Source organism: Gopherus evgoodei, chromosome 1, assembly GCF_007399415.2.
Source record: "Gopherus evgoodei ecotype Sinaloan lineage chromosome 1, rGopEvg1_v1.p, whole genome shotgun sequence".
Lineage (NCBI taxonomy): Eukaryota > Metazoa > Chordata > Testudines > Testudinidae > Gopherus > Gopherus evgoodei.
The window spans coordinates 107,978,740-108,001,264 of record NC_044322.1 but is presented as its reverse complement, the minus strand read 5'-3'; positions in this window follow the sequence as shown (position 1 = coordinate 108,001,264).

Genomic DNA, 22,525 nt, shown 5'->3' with positions numbered 1-22,525 from the left:
GCTTATTCAGGGCTCAGATGTACCTTTAAGTTACAGTCCTGCTTGGGGGTAGAACTGGAGTTGCACCATCCCTGAGGTAGCTCAGAAAAGCAGAACTTCTCTCAGGCCTGGCCAGTACATATCTCAAGGGATGCAGGTTATTCTCCCATGCATGACTAGCCAGCCCCACTTGCTGGTGCATGGCCAGGGATTGTGGGGGACTCCCCTGCCTCATCTGCACTCCCAAGGAATACATAAGGAGAAAAGTCTCTGTCCAGTGCAGGGAATGCAAATGTGGTCTGGACTGCACAATTGTGCACAAGGATTCTGAGGCGCATCTTGCATCCTCAGTGATGCACCACCATGTTGTGTTGAGGGTGCAAAGCTGTAGGTATTTCTACTGCTATGTAATGCATTTTACAGAAATGTTTACATGTGCTCATCAGGGGTCCAATCCTGCACCACTATGGTGTGTGGGAGTTCTACTGACTTCAGTGGGAGCAGGGTCAGTCCCTAATTAAGGGTACTTTTGAAAGTTTCTCCATTGCTGCATAGTGGCCAACTATGCAGTCCAGCAGCTCCTGTGGCTTTTATGGAGCCCATTCCAGAAATGCAGTCTTGTATTCTTATATTCACCACTTTTACAAAACTGTGATAAGCTCTTGTACAAAGTATGCCTCATGAAGTATTTGAAAACTCATAATTTGCTGATATTGTACGTGAAGTTATATGGTTCTGCTGTATAACATTGCTGAGATATGCTCCAAGTTTAGAAAAGCAGGCATCAACAAAATCAAATGGACTATCACCTGGTTAACTAGCCATTCTTTGGCAGGAAGAAGGGTTTGAGAGAGAAATTTAGTCTTGGCAATAGAACAACTGGGGGTTTTCATGTAAACAGACTGGCTGTTGCTTGAACCCAAGCTGGAGATGATTTCTCAAAGAGGAGGAAAAGATATAAAAATGAGTAACAGAGGCCTCAAATCACCTCTCTCCTCAACAAAGTTTGAAAGACAAAGCATTATTGAACTGTTGTCCTGGTTGAAGGAACCCAGCCGGACAGCTGTCAGCATGTGGTGAGAGAAACCTTTTGCTTTAAATTCACTTAGCTTGTTAAATTAGGTATTAGTCTGTATTTTACCTTTTATTTCTTTGTAACCAATTCTGACTTTTATGCCTCATTACTTGTAATCACAGAAAGATGGATTTTAAGTAGTTAAAATAAATTTATTATCTAAGCCCGTGTGTTTGGAGTGAAGTTTTTGGCAAATTACATTTGAGACAACTGGGTTTGTGCATATCACCTTTTATTAATGAACTGACAGGCTTTCTATGAGCTTGTATTGTCCAGAAGGAAAGAGCTGGGCAGTACAAGATGCACATTCCTGGGAATAAGTCTGGGGCTGGGAATTTGCAGGTGTTTCTCTGTAATATAATTCAGGAGTGGCTAACTAGAAGCACTGATCTAATTCAGATGAGAATGATTTTTGCATGCTAGCAGCTGATGTGAACAGACTAGGAGTGGTGGTGGTTCTCACAGAGAAGCAGTGTGAAAGGCACCCCAGGTTGAAGAACTGAGAGGACATAGCTGTTCAGTCTAGATTGTTCCCTGGATAATATTACAGTGTTCAGCACTTAACTCTGGTTCTACTTGAAAATGACAGTAAAATTGGCATTATGGGGGTCCATGCTTAATGTCTGAAAGATTCCAGGTCAAATGTGCTTGGTTTACAGGTTAAAAGATGTTTTGCTTGTGTTTCAACTGCCAGCTTTGCAAACTCCACCTGTGAATAAAGAATTGAGCGGGGCTCTTTCTGCCTCACACATCACTTGTAATAAATATTCTACAGGGTAAATAAGATCTTCAATGGCACCCGTGTATCCCCATTGCCATCAGTGGTTTTGGATAGATGTGATTTATTAGTCCTGTAATTGGAACTTTGTAAATACTACTATTGAGGATGCACAAGAGGGAATAAAATCTTCAACTCCCTCCCTCCTACCTGTGTTGGCTCTACAGGGCTAGCAGAAGTAAAACGCAATTAAAACTTAATTTAGTCACAAGTCAGGACGTGGTGTACTCCAAGATTTCACTGTTGTAGAATTCAGCCTCTGGTGCAAAATTGTGCTCAAGAATCTCAATTTTCACTTAACAGTTCCTTCTGACAGCCAAACTCCTTCATTCTTAGCCTTGCAGAGCCAACACAGCTAAGAGAAATAAAAATAGTAAGCTTGTTTGCCAGTGAAGTCAGCACACATGACTCTGAAAATATATATATATAGCAGACAGAGCTGAGTAAGAAAGTGCTACTATTTATTCAATACAGTTGTTTTTCAGAATAGAAATGCTCTTTTGACATACTCTAAAAGGTGTCCTTCGGTGCTATGCTATGGCTGAGATGCTGAGTCCTGCTGCTGCTGTTTTGGAGTGCCTCTGACTGAATTGCACATATGTGTACTACACAATCTGGAACACCACAGCAGCTGGCTTATAAGAATCCTTTGTGTTTCATTATGCAATGACTGGAAATAGTCAGAGGATTGGGATGAGAGTTAGTTGATTTTAACATTTGTTTTTTTAATTGCTCTTGAAATGCTAAAAAATGTAAAAAGTGTTTGATTGCAAACCACACCGCAGTTCCTGTGAAGAATACCTGACAAAGAATTCATCTTTTTGGAAATAAAAAGCTACTTCCCGTAAAGAAAAGTGGCTGAGCATTTGCAGTAGTGCAGATCACACCCATTTACCCTCTGATAGCTGAGACAAACAGTGAGGCTAGACATACAGGAGTTGGTCAGCCCGGTAAACAATGCTCGCGTTGTGCCAGGGCTGTGCCTCGGCACCTCTAGGCTGGACCGTTCCTAGCCCTGGCACCTCGGGGCTTGCTGCATCCATTATGAAAGTAAAAACATTTCTTGAGCCCCGGCACCTCTTTTAATTACAAATTAAGCACTGCCTGTAGACTAGAGAGTAGCTGATTTACCAGAACCAGTAGATGGATCTGATCTCTGTACCTATTTGGATATGGGTTACAGATTTCTGTTTCACCAGTAGCTAAGAACCAGTCAACTATTAACCTAAGGCCTAGAATGCTGCTAGCTGTGCAGACTCCAGCCTATTTGCTGACAGAATTCTGAAGTGGTTGGAAAAGAACTGAGTCTGCCATTCTCAAACTCTGAAGATTGCAGGTGACACCCGCCTACATATTATAGTCACACTATAAAGATGGAGAACCACTCTCAGAATAATGGGGGGTGTGTGTGTGTGAGAGAGAGAGAGTATCAAGTGTAAATTATATTTATTTAAATATCTGTAACTTTAACAAAGTTGGCAAGTTTGTAAAGGAAAACCATGAGATTTGTTGCCTAGAAGCTGTGGAGTGGTTATAGAGTGACTGCTTAACGCATGAATCTCTGTGTTTGATTTCCCCTGCTAAAAACTGTCACTAAACAGAAAAATGTGCCAACCAGACTTCTTTGTACAGACTCTGAGAAAACTCTAATGACAACTGAAACTACTCATTTATTTGCTGTGCAAAACGTTGAGAGCTGAAATAGAACTGAAAGACAGTGTCTCCACCTCTCATTCTACTGCCTTCTTCAGTACTATTCTCTACACAGGGAAAGACTTCCCAATGTCTAAACAGCAGGCACCCAGCTTCTCTTAATTCAAATTCCCTCCTTAAAACTCAGTTCTTTTCCCTCAGCCCTTCATTGAAACATAGGTGTTGTAAACTGCCCTGTGACCAGCTTCCACAGTCTTCCAGTGCATCTTGTTTTCTGTCTATTGAAATAGTAAGTTCTTGGGGACAGGCCTGGTGTCTTTCTGTGCCTTATACCCAGCAAAGCATACCAAAGGCACTTAAATAGGTAATAATTTATGGAAAAGGACACCTTCAGAATCCATTCTAACAATTAAGGCTCATTTCATTCAAAATCATGGGTAGAGTAATTCTATCTCACAACATAGGTGGAAAAGCAAAACTGGCTGCATCTTTCACACTGTGTCCAGGAGGCTGGGAGTCAGGATCCAGAGCAGCCATGGTCCCATAATTAAGATTGCAGCCAGGTCCTTTTAGAAGCCTTTATTAGTGTCTAATGTTCCTCAAGTTTAAGAACAGCTTGATAGTACTGCTATAGCTTTTCTCTATAGTTAAATTCCCCTTTAAAAAGAGCATATACTGTACTTTTACAATGCTGGGTTACAAGGAAGCAAAGTTATTACAATGTCTTTGTATTTAACTGCAATAGTTATAGCATACACATGAGTGTGAAACTGTGACTAACTTTGGTAGCCAAAGCAGGGAGGTCTCATTAGAACTGTAACTGTTGCCCTCTCCTGGGGTCTCTGCAATGCTGTGGTTAGAGAATTTAAAGTCAGAAAGGACCACCAGATCATCTGGTCTGACCTCCTGTATATAACAGGCCACCCCGCAGCCACCCCCAACTCCAAACTCAGCAACCGAAATTAGCCCAAAGTATTACAGCCCATCAGAAACTAGACCATTATGTGCCACGGGCAGAGACTAGGAGGGACCAAAGGTGCACTAGTGCATGAAGCCACTGCAGTGGCAGAGAATTGTGTGAGAGAGACCTAGTTACTTGTGGCAAATGATCCATAAGCTGCAGGGGAAGGCAAAAAAAAAAAAAGCCCCCAAGGTCACTTACAATCTGACCTGGGGGGGAAATTTCTTCCCACCTCACATATGGCAATCAGTTAGACCCTGAACATATGAGCAAGAATCAGCCAAACACCAGAGAGAGAGAGAGAGAGAATGCCTGTTGTTCTTGCTATATGTCATGTATTAAATAATATTTGTGAATCAAAGCAAGAAACCTTACCGGCAAGGTGGAGAGGGGGAATTGGAAAGCTGTCTGCTGAATTTTTAACAGCCAGACACAAGGGCAACAACAACAGCCTATCAAGGAGCTGTACAGCTGAGGAAGGCCTTAAAAGATCATTTTAACATTGCACCGTTGTATTGCCATGCACTGCTTTTGTGTGTGTCTAACTTTGGCCTGACTGTGGCTCTCAGATTATTTATAAACACCTTTTATGAATTTGGCAGGAAGCAGGACCAGCGCTTCTATTTAGGCGACCGTGGCCCCAGGATTTGGCGGGGGGAGGGAGCGGCATTTTGCTGGGAGGGCGGCAGGCTGCTCCGGTGGACCTCTTGCAGGCGTGCCTGCGGAAGGTCCACTGGAGCCGCGGGACCGGCGAGCTGCCATGCTTGGGGCGGCAAAATGGCTAGAGCTGGCTCTGCGCCTAGGGCGCCAAAAACCCTGGCGCCACTCCTGGCGGGAAGGGATGGTGCTTTAGTCTGACAATTCTGTCTGGTGACACCTAATAAATATATGATGTGTGTGTTTTTTCCATCCCCCACCACCCCCCAAAATGTAATTTTATTGAATGCATAAACACTGTGAACAAACACTGGATTGCTTGGGAAGGATACATTTAATTTCCTATGTCTTTTTTATTTTTCAGCTGATATATTGGTGTCAGTATCTTTCTGTTTGTTTGTAATGAACTTGATTTTTAATGTTAGTGTTTTACGAAAGCTGAAATTCTATCTCAATGCCAAAATGTGCTGGCTACTAAATGATTCTAATATTCTCTTATTTCATTGCCAGTTCATGGATTTTTTAAAATCAACTGACTATTTTAAAAGTCAGTTCCTTTGTTCTCTGATTATGCAGAAGGGTGCCATTTTGAATGACGGAAGGATTTGAGGAGGAGGGTGGTTCAGACATTGCAAAGAAAAAACGCATTTAAAAAAATCATGCAGCAATGCACCTACCTACGCTTCTTTCCCCTTCCTCTCTGGGCTCCTCTGGGTCTTGGTGGGTGGGGCCGGCTTTAGGCCAATTCCACCAATTCCCCCGAATCGGACCCCACGCCTGAGAGGGCCCCGTGCCCAGTGGCAGAGCCACCGGGGGGTTGGGTAAGTGGCCATGAATCCCTTCTCTGGCTAGAGGCTCCTTTTTTAATTTTTACTCACCCGACAGCGCTCTGGGTCTTCGGCGGCAGGTCCTTCACTCGCTCCAGGTCTTCAGCAGCACCTTGGTGGCAGGTGAAGGACCCGCCACCGAAGACTAGGAGCGCCGCCCGGTGAGTACAAGGCCCACATGTTTTTTTATGTTTTTTTTTTTTTTAGTCATCCCTGCTGATGCCCTGTCGAAACTGTTCGAATCGGGCCCCGCGCTTCCTAAAGCCGGCCCTGTTGGTGGGTACACTTGCATATCAAAAAGCTCCTGACTCTCTGCAGGTCTGTATGCCCCTCTGTGTCCCCATCTTCTATGAGCTTGTCCTTCCTGGGCAGTGCTGATGGTCCCTTCTCTTGGTCTTACAAGGTGTCTACTATCCCATTGGGGTTGGTGGTTGAGTCCCCACCAAGTATGGAAGAAGAGATCAAGGACTTCTTTTCTGGTCCAGGCAGGAATACTTGGTTTAGCTGGACCTTTGTTTTTGTGCGGGGCCAGGCATATCTGCTCACAAATGTGAATTGGCAGGAAAACAGATTTTTTCAAAACATACTGAGGATTCTAAAACTGGCCGTGAAGGCACTTCCAGTGTGTCATAGTATAATTCCCAATTCTGAACCTTAGCATCCAAAATATGGGTACTGGCATGAATTCCCCTAAGTTTAATTACCAGCTTAGATCCTGTAGTGCTGCCACCAATCAGGACTTAGAGTAGAGTGCCTGATAAACTCTGGTCTCCCCCAAAACCTTCCCTGGGGACCCCCAAGACCCAAATTCCTTGAGTCTCACAACAAAGGGGAATAAACCATTTTCCTTCCCCCTCCTCCCTTCTTCCCAGCTCCTTTCCGCCCTGGGTACACTAGGAGATCATTGTGATTCAAACTCCTTGAATCACCACACGGAGAGGAATGATACCTTCCCCCCCTCCCTTTTCCCTTCACCCAGAGGCAATACAGATTCAAACTCCGTGAATCTAAAACAAAGAGGAAATTCACCTTTCTCTTCTCCCCACCAATTCCCTGGTGAGTACAGACTCAGTTCCCTTGAGCCTCAACAAGAGGAAAAAAATCAGACAGGTCTTAAAGCAAAACTTTTAATAAAAAGAAAGAAAAAAGGTAAAAGTTATTTCTGTAATTTAGATGGTAAAAGTTACAGGGTCTGTCAGCTTATAGAAATTGGAGAAACAGCCTCCTCCAGCAGAAATACAAGTTAAAATACTTTTAGCCAAATACACATTTGCAAATAAAGAAAAAAACAAATAAAAAGACTATACCGCCTTTCTACCTTTGTACTTACTTACAAAATTGGAATAGAAGATTAGAGAGCCTGTAGGTACGTGTGGTCACTCTCAGAGCCCAGAGAGAACAAAGCAAAACCCAAAAAACACAAACAAAGGCTTCCCTCCACCGAGATTTGAAAGTATCTTGTCTCCTGATTGGTCCCCTGGTCAGGTGTTTGGTTCCCTGTTTGTTAACCCTTTACAGGTAAAAGAGACATTAACCCTTAACTATCTGTTTATGACACGCCCCCCCAAATTGCAGACAGTGGAGAACCTCACTGGCGGTGATTTCTTCCTAGAACTTTAGAATAAACAGATTAATACATGCACCTTTACATATACTACTAAGTATGTAAACTACAAGACTTTCTACATTTTAAGGACAAATTTCAACCAGTGGATTCTGGGAAACTTTCATGAGAGAGTGCATCAGCTACTTTGTTAGAAGCTCCTGAAATGTGTTGAATTTCAAAATTAAAATCTTGGAGAGCTAAACTCCATCAAAGCAGTTTTTTGTTGTTCCCCTTGGCAGTATGAAGCCACTTTAGCGCAGCATGGTCGGTTTGTAGCTGGAACCGCCATTCCCAAACATATGGGCGTAGCTTTTCCAGGGCGTACACAATGGCATAGCATTCCTTTTCACTGTCTGACGAGTGACTTTCCCTCTCAGACAGTTTCTTGCTGAGAAACACGACAGGATGGAAGTTGTGATCCGGTCCTTCCTGCATGAGAACTGCTCCTATACCACGCTCAGATGCATCTGTGGTTACTAGGAATGGTTTGTCAAAGTCCAGGGCCCTTAGCACAGGGTTAGACATGAGCGCCACCTTAAGTTGGGTAAAGGCCTTTTGACACTTATCAGTCCACTTAACTGCATTTGGCTGGGTCTTTTTGGTCAGGTTGGTCAGTGGGGCAGTGATTTGGCTGTAGTGTGGTACAAATCGCCTGTAATACCCGACCAAGCCTAAGAAGGATTGGACCTGTTTCTTGGACTTTGGGACAGGCCACTTTTGTATAGCCTCCAACTTGGCCTTTAGGGGGTTTATGGTTCCTCGACCCACCTGGTGTCCCAGGTAAGTCACTCTGTTTTGGCCTATTTGACACTTTTTAGCCTTAACAGTTAGTCCGGCCTGCCTGATGCGATCAAAGACTTTTTCCAGGTGTTCTATGTGTTCGGGCCAGGAGTCAGAAAAAATGGTCACATCATCGAGGTAGGCAACTGCATATTCGCCCAGTCCTGCTAGTAGACCATCTACCAGCCTCTGGAAGGTGGCAGATACATTTTGCAGCCCGAAAGGAAGTACATTAAATTCATACACCCCCGCATGGGTGATGAATGCTGACCTTTCTTTGGCAGGTTCATCTAGCGGTACTTGCCAGTACCCCTGGGTTAAGTCTATTGTAGATATGAATTGGGCACGTCCCAACTTTTCCAATAGCTCATCGGTGTGTGGCATTGGATAGTTGTCTGGACGAGTTACCGCATTTAGCTTACGGTAGTCCACGCAAAAGCGTATTTCCCCATCTGGTTTGGGTACCAGAACCACTGGAGATGCCCATGTGCTAGTAGATGAGTGGATTATACCCATCTGTAGAATGTTCTGGATCTCCCATTCTATAGCAGCTTGGGCATGAGGAGACACTCAGTAGGGTGGGGTTCTAATTGGGTGAGCATTACCTGTGTCAATGGAGTGGTATGCCCGTTCAGTCCGTCCTGGGGTGGCTGAGAACAATGGGGCAAAACTAGTGCACAGCTCCTTGATTTGTTGCCGCTGCAGACATTCCAGGGTGGTGGAGAGGTTCACCTGTTCCACGCCACCGTCACTTTTTCATTCATAGTAGACACCTTCAGGCCACTCAGCGTCATCTCCTCTTTGGGTTATAAACTGGCAAACCTGTAAGTCTCTGGAATAAAAGGGCTTGAGAGAATTAACATGGTAAACTCTGGGCTTTAGGGAGGAATTGGGAAATGTTATGAGGTAGTTAACAGCTCCCAGGCGCTCTTGGACCGTGAAGGGCCCTTCCCATGGTGCTTTCATCTTATGGGCCTGTTGGGCCTTCAAGACCATAACCTGGTCTCCTACCTTGAAGGAACGCTCCCTGGTATGTTTATCATACCAGGCCTTTTGCTCTTCCTGAGCATCCTTTAGGTTTTCTTTAGCAAGGGCTAAAGAGTGTCGGAGGGTGCTTTGTAGGTTTCTTACAAAGTCTAGAATGTTAGTTCCTGGAAAAGGCGTAAACCCCTCCCATTGCTGTTTCACCAACTGTAATGGCCCTTTAACCTCATGGCCATACACAAGCTCAAACAGTGAAAACCCTAAACTAGGATGTGGTACAGCCCTGTAGGCAAAAAGCAACTGCTGCAACACTAGGTCCCAGTCATTGGAGTGTTCATTTATGAATTTATGTATCATGGCCCCCAAAGTTCCATTAAACCTTACCACCAGGCCACTGGTTTGATGGTGGTAAGGGGCGGCAACCAAGTGATTCACCCCATGAGTTTCCCACAGTTCTTTCATGGTTCCTGCCAGGAAATTAGACCCTGAATCTGTAAGGATGTCAGAGGGCCAACCTACCGTGGCAAAAATGTCTGTTAGGGCCTGGCACACAGCTTTAGCCCTAGTGTTGCCTAGAGCTACTGCTTCCAGCCATCGGGTAGCAAAGTCCACGAAAGTCAGTATGTACTGCTTTCCTCTGGGTGTCTTTTTTGGGAAAGGACCCAGAATATCCACAGCTACTCGCTGAAATGGGACCTCAATTATGGGGAGTGGCTGGAGAGGGGCCTTGACCTGGTCTTGGGGTTTTCCCACTCTTTGGCACACCTCACAAGACCGGACGTACTTGGCAATGTCCTTGCCCATCCCCTCCCAGTGGAAGGACTTCCCCAACCGGTCTTTGGTTCTGTTCACCCCAGCATGGCCACTGGGATGATCATGGGCTAAGCTTAAGAGCTTTTCCTGGTACTTAGTTGGAACCACCAACTGTTTTTGCAGATGCCAGTCTTCCTGGTGTCCACCAGAAAGAGTCTCCTTGTATAAAAGTCCTTGTTTTACAACAAACTGGGATCAATTAGAAGAGCTGAGAGGCGGTAGGGTGGTCCTTGCCGCTGCCCAAGCTTTCTGAAGGCTGTCATCTGCTTCCTGCTCAGTCTGGAACTGTTCCCTGGAAGCTGGAGACACCAGTTCTTCCTTAGACTGTGGACTTGGGCTTGGTCCCTCTGGAAGCGATGTAGGTGATGGGGTTGTTTTCGTTGCTGGTGAACCGCTTTCCGCTGGTGCACCAGGTGGTATTCCAGGCTCTGGCTGAGCCTCTTGGGTGTGGTTGTCTGCTGCTTCTGCCAGTTCAGGCTCGCTGGCGCCCTCTGGCATTGGGGTTGAAGATGGGTTTGCAAGCGCTGGCGTCAGTGCTGGCAACGTTTCTGGTGCTGGCTGCTTTTCCAGTTCCTGGTCTGGGACTGGAGGCACTGTGGCTGTTTCAGTTGTTGGCATGGGATCCGGGTCCACTACCTCTGTCTGGGTCTCTGGTAACACAGACGGGGCCCCTGTGGACGGCTCAGGAACAGGAATGGGTCTGGAAGCTCGCCTGGTTTGGCTATGTGTAACCATTCCCATTCTCTTGGCCCGCTTCACCTGGTTGGCCAAGCCTTCCCCCAGTAACATGGGGATGGATAATTGTCATATACTGCAAAAGTCCACATTCCTGACCAGCCTTGGTACTGGACAGGTAGTTGAGCTGTAGGCAAGTCTACAGCTTGTGACATGAAGGGGTACATTGTCACTTGGGCCTTCGGGTTGATGACTTTGGGGTCCATGAAGAATTGGTGGATAGCTGACACTTGTGCCCCCGTGTCTCTCCACGCAGTAACCTTCTTTCCACTCACTCTCAAAATTTCCCTTCCCTCCAAGGGTATTTGAGAGGCATCTGGGCTTGGGGATCGTTGGTGTGATGGTGGTGTAATGACTGGCACTCGGTTTGGGTTCTTTGGGCAGTTAGCCTTTATATGTCCCTTAAAGCATCTTCCAGCTGACTGGTCACTGGGTCGAGGTGGGTTACTGGAGACTTGTGAGGTGGGATAATAGGGAGTCTGGGGCTTTCCTTGGGTTGTAGGTGGGGTCTTGGGCTGCCCTCGGTTGTAGGGTTTATTGTCGGTGTGCCCCCTGGGGTATTCGCTCTCCTTGACAGTAGCTTTTTTCTTTTCTGCCACTTCCATCCATTTGGCTCCAATCTCCCCCGCCTCGGTTATCGTTTTGGGTTTCCCATCTAGGATATACCTCTCTATTTCCTCAGGAACACCATCTAAGAACTGCTTCATTTGTATCAGGAGGTGCAGCTCGTCCATATTGTTAACCTTTGTTCCTGATATCCAGGCTTCATAATTCTTTGCAATGTGGTAGGCGTGTCGGGGGAATGACACATCTGGTTTCCATTTTAGGGTTCTGACCCGCCGACGGGCATGTTCAGGTGTTATCCCCATTCTGTATCTGGCCTTGGTTTGAAAAAGTTTATAATCATTCATGTTCTCCTTAGGCATTTCAGCCGCCACCTCTGCTAAGGGTCCACTGAGCTGTGGCCTCATTTCTATCATGTACTGGTCTTCAGGGATGCTGTACCCATGGCAGGTCCTTTCAAAATTTTCTAAGAAGGCCTCAGTGTCGTCACCTGCCTTGTAGGTGGGAAATTTCTTGTGATGTGGAACTATCATTGGCGAAGGGTTGTTAGGATTGGCTGGAGCATGCTGCCTGGCCTGTGCCAAGTCCATTTCATGCTTTCTCTCTTTTTCCCTCTCCTCACTTTGTTTTTGTTGCTTTTCCATCTCTTTTTGTTGTTTTTCCATTTCTCGTTGGTGGCCCGCATCTTTTGCTTCTTGTTCTCTTTTGTGGGCTGCCAGTTTGATTTTTTCTTCTCTTTCTTTCAGCTCCACCTCTTTTTCTCTTTTTTCCATTTGTCGCTTGTGGTCTGCGTCTTTGATTTGTTCCTCTGCATCCAGTTTTGCCCTGGAAGTCATGTTTCCTGCTTTTTTGTGTTGGGGCTCCCTCTGCTGGTTTACTGCCTGAACTGCTGTTCCTCTGCTGCCTGCTTGGGGTTGCCTAGCAACAGTGCTTTTTTTTTAACTTCTTCTACCTAATCTTTCACGTTTAAATTAAAACAAAAGAAAACCCTTTGATATGCAAATGTGTTCTGCTGGTGTAGCTGACTCACAGCTGGAGTCCTATTGTTTAACAAAAGACTCCTGTTAAACCTTAATGTGTGTGCCCTCTGGGCAGTCTCTCTGCACAACCAGAAAGGAGCAAGGAAAAAAAAATGTGCTGGCTGTAGTTTTAAAACCCCTTTTCTCTGCTTATTAGCAGCTAGCAGAGAAAAAAGAAAAATAATAATCTTACTGGCTTTTTGGGTTCTATTTTATCCCACCACTGCCTACCATGTCATAGTATAATTCCCAATTCTGAACCTTAGCGTCCAAAATATGGGTACTAGCATGAATTCCCCTAAGCTTAATTACCAGCTTAGATCCTGTAGTGCTGCCACCAATCAGGACTTAGAGTAGAGTGCCTGATAAACTCTGGTCTCCCCCAAAACCTTCCTTGGGGACCCCCAAGACCCAAATTCCTTGAGTCTCACAACAAAGGGGAATAAACCATTTTCCTTCCCCCTCCTCCCTTCTTCCCAGCTCCTTTCCGCCCTGGGTACACTAGGAGATCACCGTGATTCAAACTCCTTGAATCACCACACGGAGAGGAATGATACCTTCCCCCCCCCTTTTCCCTTCACCCAGATGCAATACAGATTCAAACTCCGTGAATCTAAAACAAAGAGGAAATTCACCTTTCCCTTCCCCCACCAATTCCCTGGTGAGTACAGACTCAGTTCCCTTGAGCCTCAACAAGGGGAAAAAATCAGACAGGTCTTAAAGCAAAACTTTTAATAAAAAGAAAGAAAAAAGGTAAAAGTTATTTCTGTAATTTAGATGGTAAAAGTTACAGGGTCTGTCAGCTTATAGAAATTGGAGAAACAACCTCCTCCAGCAGAAATACAATTTAAAATACTTTTAGCCAAATACACATTTGCAAATAAAGAAAAAAACAAATAAAAAGACTATACCGCCTTTCTACCTTTGTACTTACAAAATTGGAATAGAAGATTAGAGAGCCTGTAGGTACGCGTGAAGTATCAGAGGGGTAGCCATGTTAGTCTGGATCTGTAAAAGCAGCAAAGAATCCTGTGGCACCTTATAGACTAACAGACGTTTTGGAGCATGAGCTTTTGTGGGTGAATACCCACTTCATCAGATGCATTTAGTGGAAATTTCCAGGGGCAGGTATATATATATGCAGGCAAGCTAGAGATAATGAGGTAGTTCAATCAGGAAGGATGAGCCCCTGTTCTAGCAGTTGAGATGTGAAAACCAAGGGAGGAGAAACTGGCTCTGTAATTGGCAAGCCATTCACAGTCTTTGTTTAATCCTGAGCTGATGGTGTCAAATTTGCAGATGAACTGAAGCTCAGCAGTTTCTCTTTGAAGTCTGGTCCTGAAGTTTTTTTGCTGCAGGATGGCCACCTTAAGGTCTGCTATAGTGTGGCCAGGGAAGTTGAAGTGTTCTCCTACAGGTTTTTGTATATTGCCATTCCTAATATCTGATTTGTGTCCGTTTATCCTTTTCCATAGCGACTGTCCAGTTTGGCCGATGTACATAGCAGAGGGGCATTGCTTGCATATGATAGCGTATATTACATTGGTGGAGGTGCAGGTGAATGAACCGGTGATGGTGTGGCTGATCTGGTTAGGTCCTGTGATGGTGTCACTGTATGTGTGGTCACGTGTGGTCACTCTCAGAGCCCAGAGAGAACAAAGCAAAACCCAAAAAACACAAACAAAGGCTTACCTCCACCGAGATTTGAAAGTATCTTGTCTCCTGATTGGTCCCCTGGTGTTTGGTTCCCTGTTTGTTAACCCTTTACAGCTAAAAGAGACATTAACCCTTAACTATCTGTTTATGACACAGTGACTGACCACAGTGCAATGGAGTTCAAAATTATGACTGGGTCAGGGGTATTGCAGGACTGTTGCTGGAGGACTGCTTTTACAAGCACAGGTAAGGCAGCATCCACTGTGGCATTTTGCTGGCAGAAGTATGTTTGCTGAGGAATTGTCTTGTCCAGAGACCTAGAAAGTGTAGGTTTCACCAGAGGGACTCCTATTTGGGTTTGCACACATGTGTACCTATGGTGACAAAAAGCAACTTCGTCAGGCAGACCGGCCCCTTTCTCTTACAGGATGCATCCTACATGTCATGTGGTGTGGTGTGGTGTTTTTTTTTCTTAATAGTTTAGTTTTGTCTCATTTGTTAAAGGATTTAAAAAATAAAAGAGAGAAACTGTAAGTGCTGACACCAAGAAGGCAATAGCCATTTTGGCTCAGATATATGAATAACTGAGAATTCCAACTGATGTGAAAGTTCATTTAGGAGAATCAATTATGTGGAAAACATTTGAGCAGAAAACTTTTCTTACTGCTGTCAAACGATGCTGTGATCCTTCCAAACAGCCATGGTCACATTCAGGTGTTGGAGATATAATAAAAGAACAGCTAAATATAGATGTTAAGCTTCAGATCTGTCTGAAGAAATGAGATGTGGGGAACTGGGATCCTTTGCTGAAGATCTGAGAAAGGTAAACCTAAATCTTCCTCAAATAAATTATCTAATTTACGGACCCCCTGCCCTGTACATTGATTAAGAAAATGGGTTAGTGAAACCAGTGGCTATGTTTTCATCCCGCCATAATGGAGAGAAAGGAAACCACCAGGGAATAACTTTGAGTGGAAAAAAATCTCTGCCAGACTCAACACCATAAACTACTGAATATATTATGTTAGATTTCTTTGATTTACTTCCCTTTGTGGAGCTGATCTTGATGAGTGACGCAATATGTGTGTCTCATGTCCCACAGGCGTATGCAGGAAGATCAGTAGTTTATTTCTGAAATAAGAGTCAGTACCTGTGTGGACTTCTAGATGAAATTGGTGTGTGAGAAAAGTGAAGAGGGGATTCCTCAGTCTGATACCACTTTTCTCCCCAGCCTGGACTGTGTTTGTTTAGCTTCTTGCTCCAACAGACCAGTCTGCTTCTATGGCTGCCACAGTTGTTCCCTCTGCCCACTCCGCTCCTGCATGCTACTTCAGCTTCCCCACACGCGCCCTACACTGGGCTTTACCATTGGGAGCTTTATCCTTAAATCCATCCTTGCCCATGTTTTATACCACTTTCTTACGTAAAATTCTTCAAAGGTGAACTGCATATGTCTGATATGACTTATAGAAGCTCCTGTGTAGACGCCATGTCTCAGCAACCTCACCACTATTGCTAACAGACATAATATTCGAAGCTATTGCCTTTGGCTATCTTGAGCATGCGTAACTGTTACAAGGAACATCTGCTTGTCCTTCTCTGCAAAGCTGCTGTGAATTCTCTGGACCCATTTCCAGGGATGACAGGATGCAGGAACAGGCCTGTTGGCACACCTTGCACTGTACATATAATTTGATATCCCAGTCCAAACCTGGCTGCCAAAAATAGCTTCTGTTCACTGTAATTCTTCTAGTGTGGCTTTCATACAATTCTGCCATCTGGATTATGAAGATTTTTGGTATCACCACATGGAAAGTCCACAATATACAGTCAGTCTCTGCTTGCAGTTCCCCTCTTTTTAAACTGTATATGATGTAATTTGTTCACTGAGGACAACCTTTTACAGTTTTATCCTTTGCGAGAGAAGAGGCCAGATATTGTTACACTGCAGCCCCTTTATGCTGCTCCAAGAGTGCAAAGAGCTGTTCTAAGTGCAAAGTAGCAGCTCCAAGCCATTCCTCTCAGCCTTCAGTGTAGAAGGTATCCCTGGAGGTAAGGGGGCATGTCTGGAGTGTTACTGTGCTCTGGCTATTCTTGACTACTGGAGCAGCTGCTTGGAGCCACAGGCAGCTGAATGAAAATTAAAGGAGCCCTGCGCTGCTCTGACCTATGTCAAGCGTTAGGCCTGCATCTGGCTGGCTTGAGAACAGGGGAAATGTTAAGATGACTTAAAGCCATCTTTGCCTTGCTTTTATTCCTGAATCTAGAACAAAGAATTAAGCCTCAATCTTTTTTCCATCTTCAATGTAATTACTTTTGCAGCAATAGGAAATCCTTCCAAAAAATGAGATTTTGAAGATGAGGTTTGTGGGTGGTATATTTGTCACCTTTTAATAGCAAATGGCATAATGCTTTGTGGGTTTTTTTCAGATGGTTCATACAAATGTTTTACTGATGTTTTATCATTTTCTGAGCCCATTTCTGTAATCCAGCAACAGCTCAAACCAAAACAGTAAGGGTGTTACTTTGCTGCAGTTATCCAGATGTTCCTAGTTTCCCCGTCCCATCCACACAAACCTAAATTTGGTGGTCCTTTCCACCTGTCCTGCCTGGCCTGGGGTCTGGGTTCGAGTCCAGGTTCTGCCTTTGCTTGGGCTGGTAATTGCCCACTTTGCAGTGATGACACTGCTAAATCAAAAGGCTCAGCATACTCTGAACATAATATTTCCAGGAGATGGGATGCTATATTTACCTTGTACTAATTTAAGCAAAGTGCTTTAATCATTTACGGACCAGGCATGATCCCCTTTGTTAGAAACAGTTCCATATTACACTGTTTACCTTGGTGGTGTACTTTTAATCTGATTTTCACAAAATTCCAAAATTTGTAGAGGTTTTTTGTATTCATTGTGTTGATTCTAAGAGCACAACACAGTGAATACTTATGGCATATTTTTCTATATTCCCAGACAAATAACCAGTCAAAGGAGTTACAACTGAGAGCACATAACAGTAATTTTGATTAAAATATTACTTGGATGTAAAAACCCAAGCATTCTAAATGCAGGAAATAAAGAATTAAAGGTTTAAATTTAAAAGAAATCAAAATACATCAAGGCATGGAAATGTACAATTAAGGCACCAAAACAATCTTAACTCTGCCCTCTAGTGACACCATGCAAAACCATACAATTATGATTAAGGCATTTTAATGGTTGTGGCCCTAGATTAAACTGATTTTTAAAAATAATGACATTCTTACCCCTTATGAGAAAATAGGATTCAGCATTTCTGAAAATTAGACTCAACCTGCTTTGTGTTAGATACCTGAAAACTGAGGCACTCCAAATAAAGATGTTGGCTTTGATCCTATAGTTGCTGAATTTAAGCCTCTAGGTCCATGGTGCGGTGGCCAAACTTTTCCTGTGGAAGTTAAAGTATTGTTTGTTAAACAGCTACTTAGTAGGAGAGAGGGAGAAAACCAGCCATTACAGCTTCATGCATAACTCATAAACATGGGCTACTTCCAGATAGGATCCAAATGGGGTAGCGATCTTTCTGGGTTAAACCATATACTTCCTCCCTTCCCCTGCCATACACACACGCATAAAGTGCTATCATTGTCAAGGGTTTGGACATATGGCAGCCATTTGTAAGGGAACACTGTAGAAGGAACAGAACCTAAATGCAGCAATTGGGGGGGGGGGAAGCACAGTGCAGTGTATAAAGGATATGTGATAGCACAGTGAGCAGTAGAAATAAAAAAAATTATTCAAATAGTATCATGTATAAAGACTATCAAAAGGAACCCACTGAAGGAGATAGAAATTTACAAAAGTAAGAGAAAAGATGTACAGGGGCAGCAGAATACATAGCTGGTCAGGCAGGAGAATATGAGAGAAATGGGCGATGATGTATTGCGTGTAGGTAAAGAGAAATTTATAGCATTCATTGCAGAAGTTATTAACGGCACCTCGCAGGCAAGGAGAAATACCGATAGGATTAAAATCATAGCAATGGATATGAGCAACACATCTAGAAGAACAACAGTTACGAGAAGGTGAGTAACCTTTTTTCTTCATAGAATCATAGAATATCAAGGTTGGAAGGGACCTCAGGAGGTTATCAAGTCCAACACCCTGCTCAAAGCAGGACCAATCCCCAACTAAATCATCCCAGCTAGGGCTTTGTCAAGTCTGAACTTAAACCTCTAAAGAAGGAGATTCCACCACTTCCCTAGGTTCCTGCTGTTTCAACTTTAGGAGGTAGCCAAAGATAAAGGGGATCGAAGATTGTGTTAGAGGGCTAGGGCTCTGCGAGCACCAAATCGCAAATCTTTTCTACTTGGCCAGGTAAATAGCTCTGGTCGAAGGTTTTCTGCTACCCAGAAGAATCTTCCTAACGGGGTCTGAGGAAGTGAGCTCTAGCAGGTTCAACCATGCAGCTTCCAGGCCATGAGGTAGATAGACTTGAGACTGGGGTGCTGAAGCCTTCCATGGTGATGAGTGATGAGATCCAGAAATAGCAGTAGAGTGATTGGAGAATCCACTGATAGCTCCAGTAGCATGCTCGTGTCCCCCACCCCAACTCCGCCCCTCCCTGCCTCTGTTGGACCCCTCCCCCAATCCCTGGCCCCATGTCTTTCCTGAGCGCTCCACGTTCCTCCTCCCCCCCCCCCCCGCAGCACTTTGCCACATGAAACAGCTGTTTCATGGCGCAAGTGCTGGGAGGAAGGGGGAGAAGCAGGAAGCCACGGTGCACTCAGGGGAGGAGGCGGAGGTGGAGCGGAGGAGAGCTGGGGTGGGGAGCTGCTGGTGGGTGCAGAGAACCCACCAATTTTTCCCCTTGGGTGCTCCAGACTATGGAAGCACAAACATGTCTGCCAACGAATCTGGGCTGTAGTTCAGGAAGGAGCAGAACTGTAGGCACTTCCTGTTGGCCTTTGTGGCAAACAGATCGATCTGGGGAACTCCCCCCTGCTGGAAGATATTGCTTATTATATCTGGGTGGATAGACCACTCGTGATTGTGAAAAGACCTGCTGAGATGGTCTGCTAATTCGTTCTGCAATCCTGGAAGATAGGACACTTCCAAAAGTATAGAGTGTGCTATGCAGAACTCCCAGAGCTTGAGGGCTTCCTGACAGAGGAGGGAGAAGCATGTTCCCCCCATTTGTTGATATAAAACATTGCTGTTGTATTGTCTGTCAGGGCCGATATGCACTTGCTCTCCATGAGAGGCCAAAAGGCCCTCACATGCCAGTTGGACTGCCCTGAACTCTCTCACATTGATGTGAAGCATGAATTCCTCCAGAGACCAGAGGCCCTGAGTTCTGTGCTCTTCAAGGTGCACCTCCTGCGTCCTTAAAGTTGAGGGTGGCATGCCAAACTCCTGGATCCAGGAACGGGATGATAGTGGTTAAAGAGACGATATGAAACTTCAGTTTCTTCATGAATCTGTTGAGATTGCGCAGGCCCAAGATGGGTCTGAGGCCCCCTCTTGCTTTCAGTATTAGGAAATACTGAGAGTAAAACCCCTTTCCCCTGAGCTCCAGCGGAACCTCCTCCACAACCCCTGTCGATAGGGCTTGTACCTCCTAGACAAGAAGTTGCTTGTGAGAAGGGTCCCTGAAAAGGGATGGGGAAGGGCGGGTGGAGGGGGGCAAGAAAAATTGGAGAGAATATCCCATTTCTACCATACGGAAGACCCAATGGTCTGAGGTGATTTGGGACCATGCTCGGCAGAAATGGGACAGACGTGACAAAAACGGGAAAGAAGGATCCAGTTGGGAGGTTGGTATAATGCCCTTGGGCGCATCCTCAAAAAGTCTGCCTAGGGCCTGGTGGTTGCCTGGATGACCCAGATCCCTTGTTCTTCAGGGGTTGGGGTTGGTGACAGCGGTTCTGATTTCTAGGTTGCCTATGCTTCTGGCCTACCTAGACTTCTCCTAGTATGATTGTGTCATGGGCTGAGGCCTAAATTGTCTAGGCTGGGTGGCAGGAGTGTGCAGCCCCAGCGATCTCAGAGTGGTTTGTGAGTCTTTCAAACTATGAAAGCAGCAAAGAATCCTGTGGCACCTTATAGACTAACAGACGTTTTGGAGCATGAGCTTTCGTGGGTGAATACCCACTTCGTCAGATGCATGTAGTGGAAATTTCTAGGGGCAGATATATATCTAGAGATAATGAGGTTAGTTCAATCAGGGAGGATGAGGCCCTGTTCTAGCAGTTGAGATGTGAAAACCAAGGGAGGAGAAACTGGTTTTGTAGTTGGCAAGCCATTCACAGTCTTTGTTTAATCCTGAGCGGATGGTGCTTCAGTTCATCTGCAAATTTGACACCATCCGCTCAGGATTAAACAAAGACTGTGAATGGCTTGCCAACTACAAAACCAGTTTCTCCTCCCTTGGTTTTCACACCTCAATTGCTAGAACAGGGCCTCATCCTCCCTGATTGAACTAACCTCATTATCTCTAGATATATACCTGCCCCTAGAAATTTCCACTACATGCATCTGACGAAGTGGGTTTTCACTCACGAAAGCTCATGCTCCAAAACGTCTGTTGGTGTCACTAGGTATAAATCTAGGTAACTTGGGAGGGTGGTAGACCACAAGTGTCAATGAAGCCCTCCTGTTGTAGACCTCAATGAACCAATGTTCCTCCATGTTAAACACTTTGTGTAACCTAGTGTAACCTAATGTACTAATAGCTGCAAAAATGTAGTGTTAGCAGTTAGTTTTCGGTTGTAACAGCCAGTTCTCTGCTGTAATACATTGAAGCTAGGCTAAAGCACGCTCAAGGCCGTTTTAAGATACTGTATACATGTCTCAGCAGCGGAGAGGGGAGAGAAAGGGGGAAGACAAAAGATTGAATGAGAAAAGATACTACAGCTGGATGGGAAAGGAGGGGGAATAAGAGATTAGCTAGTCAGCACGAAAAAGTTTTGTAGTAAACAACTGGGATATAAAAGGAAGAAACTGCTTGTTTTAGGGGTGCAGGATTTGAGATTTTCTCCCTTGCACCTTATTTGAGCTCAAATAAACTTGGTTGTTTGCTTCTCCATCCTGGTGTGTTTATTGGCGCTAAGCACTCTGGGCAACGAACCGCTGTTGCTCGCCTCTGGCACTTCTGTGTCGGCAACAGTCTATAAGGTGCCACAGGATTCTTTGCAGCTTTTACAGATCCAGACTAACACGGCTACCCCTCTGATACTTTCAAACTATGGAGTCTCAAGTCCATTTTCTCTAAATATATATATAATGTGGTCCCCTCTAATGGGAGATCCTGAATTGTCTGTTGGACTTCCCCAGAGAGACCTGAGGCCTGCAGCCAAGAGGAACGGTGCATTGCAATTCCTGAGGACATTGCTCGCGTTGCAGAGTCCACCGAGTCTAATGCTGCTTGCAGTGACGTCTTGGTGACTGTCTTGCCCTCATCCATGGGAGCCGAGAATTCCGGCTTAGAGTCCAGTGGGACAAGGTCCAAAAATTTGGACACTGCATCCCATGACTTGCTGGTTTGCAATCCGAAGCTGGAGCCCTCCAGTGGAGTATATCTTCCTCCCAAAGAGGCCCAGCTTCTTTGTGTCCTTAGCTTGAGGGGTAGGCCCTTGCTACCCTTGCCTCTCCCTCTCATTAATAGCTGCCATCACCACCGAGTCTGGAGGGGGTGGGTGAACAAATATTCATAGCCCATGGAGGGCACAAAATACTTCCTCTTGACTCCTTTAGCTATAGGAGCCAGAGAGGATGGTGTTTGCCAGAGTCTTTATGTTCTCCTGAATTATCTTTATCAGGGGAAGGGCCACCCTGGTGGGTTCTGCTGGGGATAAAATGTCCATCATTGGGTCTGACACCTCGTGACCTCTTCCATCTGTATCCCGAGGTTCTGAGCGACCCAGCTCAGAAGATCAAGGTGGGCTCTGCTCTCAGGAAGGGGAGGCCCCGCAGATGTTCCTGCCACTGCTTCCTCTGGAAACAATGATGAGGAGTCCCAAACATGGGAGGGCCCCTCCTGCCCACCTGACTCCTCATAATGCTGCGGCTCCAGCCCCAAATTGTAGTCCATCTCAGTGCAGTCCATGGTACCGGCTGCAGCACTGGCCGCAGTGCCTTCTGTGGTACTGACCATAGCCATGCCAGTGGGTATGGTGCCACTGGGTACAGTGCTGGGTGCTGGTGATGGCTTTGCTGTCCATGTTAGTTCTGGTGTCTGTGCAAGGCGCAGTACCGATTGTGGCAGTAGCAATGATTGATGCTCAGGAGAACTCCCTGGCCCTAGACGCACTTCTCTCAGAAGCGACCAAAAAGGAGCATGCTGAGACAGACTCCTGGGACTGGCAGTAAGCCCACTGGGTCCAGAAGAGCCACTGAGTTGGCATCTGAGTTGGTACTTTCCACTGTGGAGGCCACAGTACCGGGGGAAGTTTGAGTCCTCCC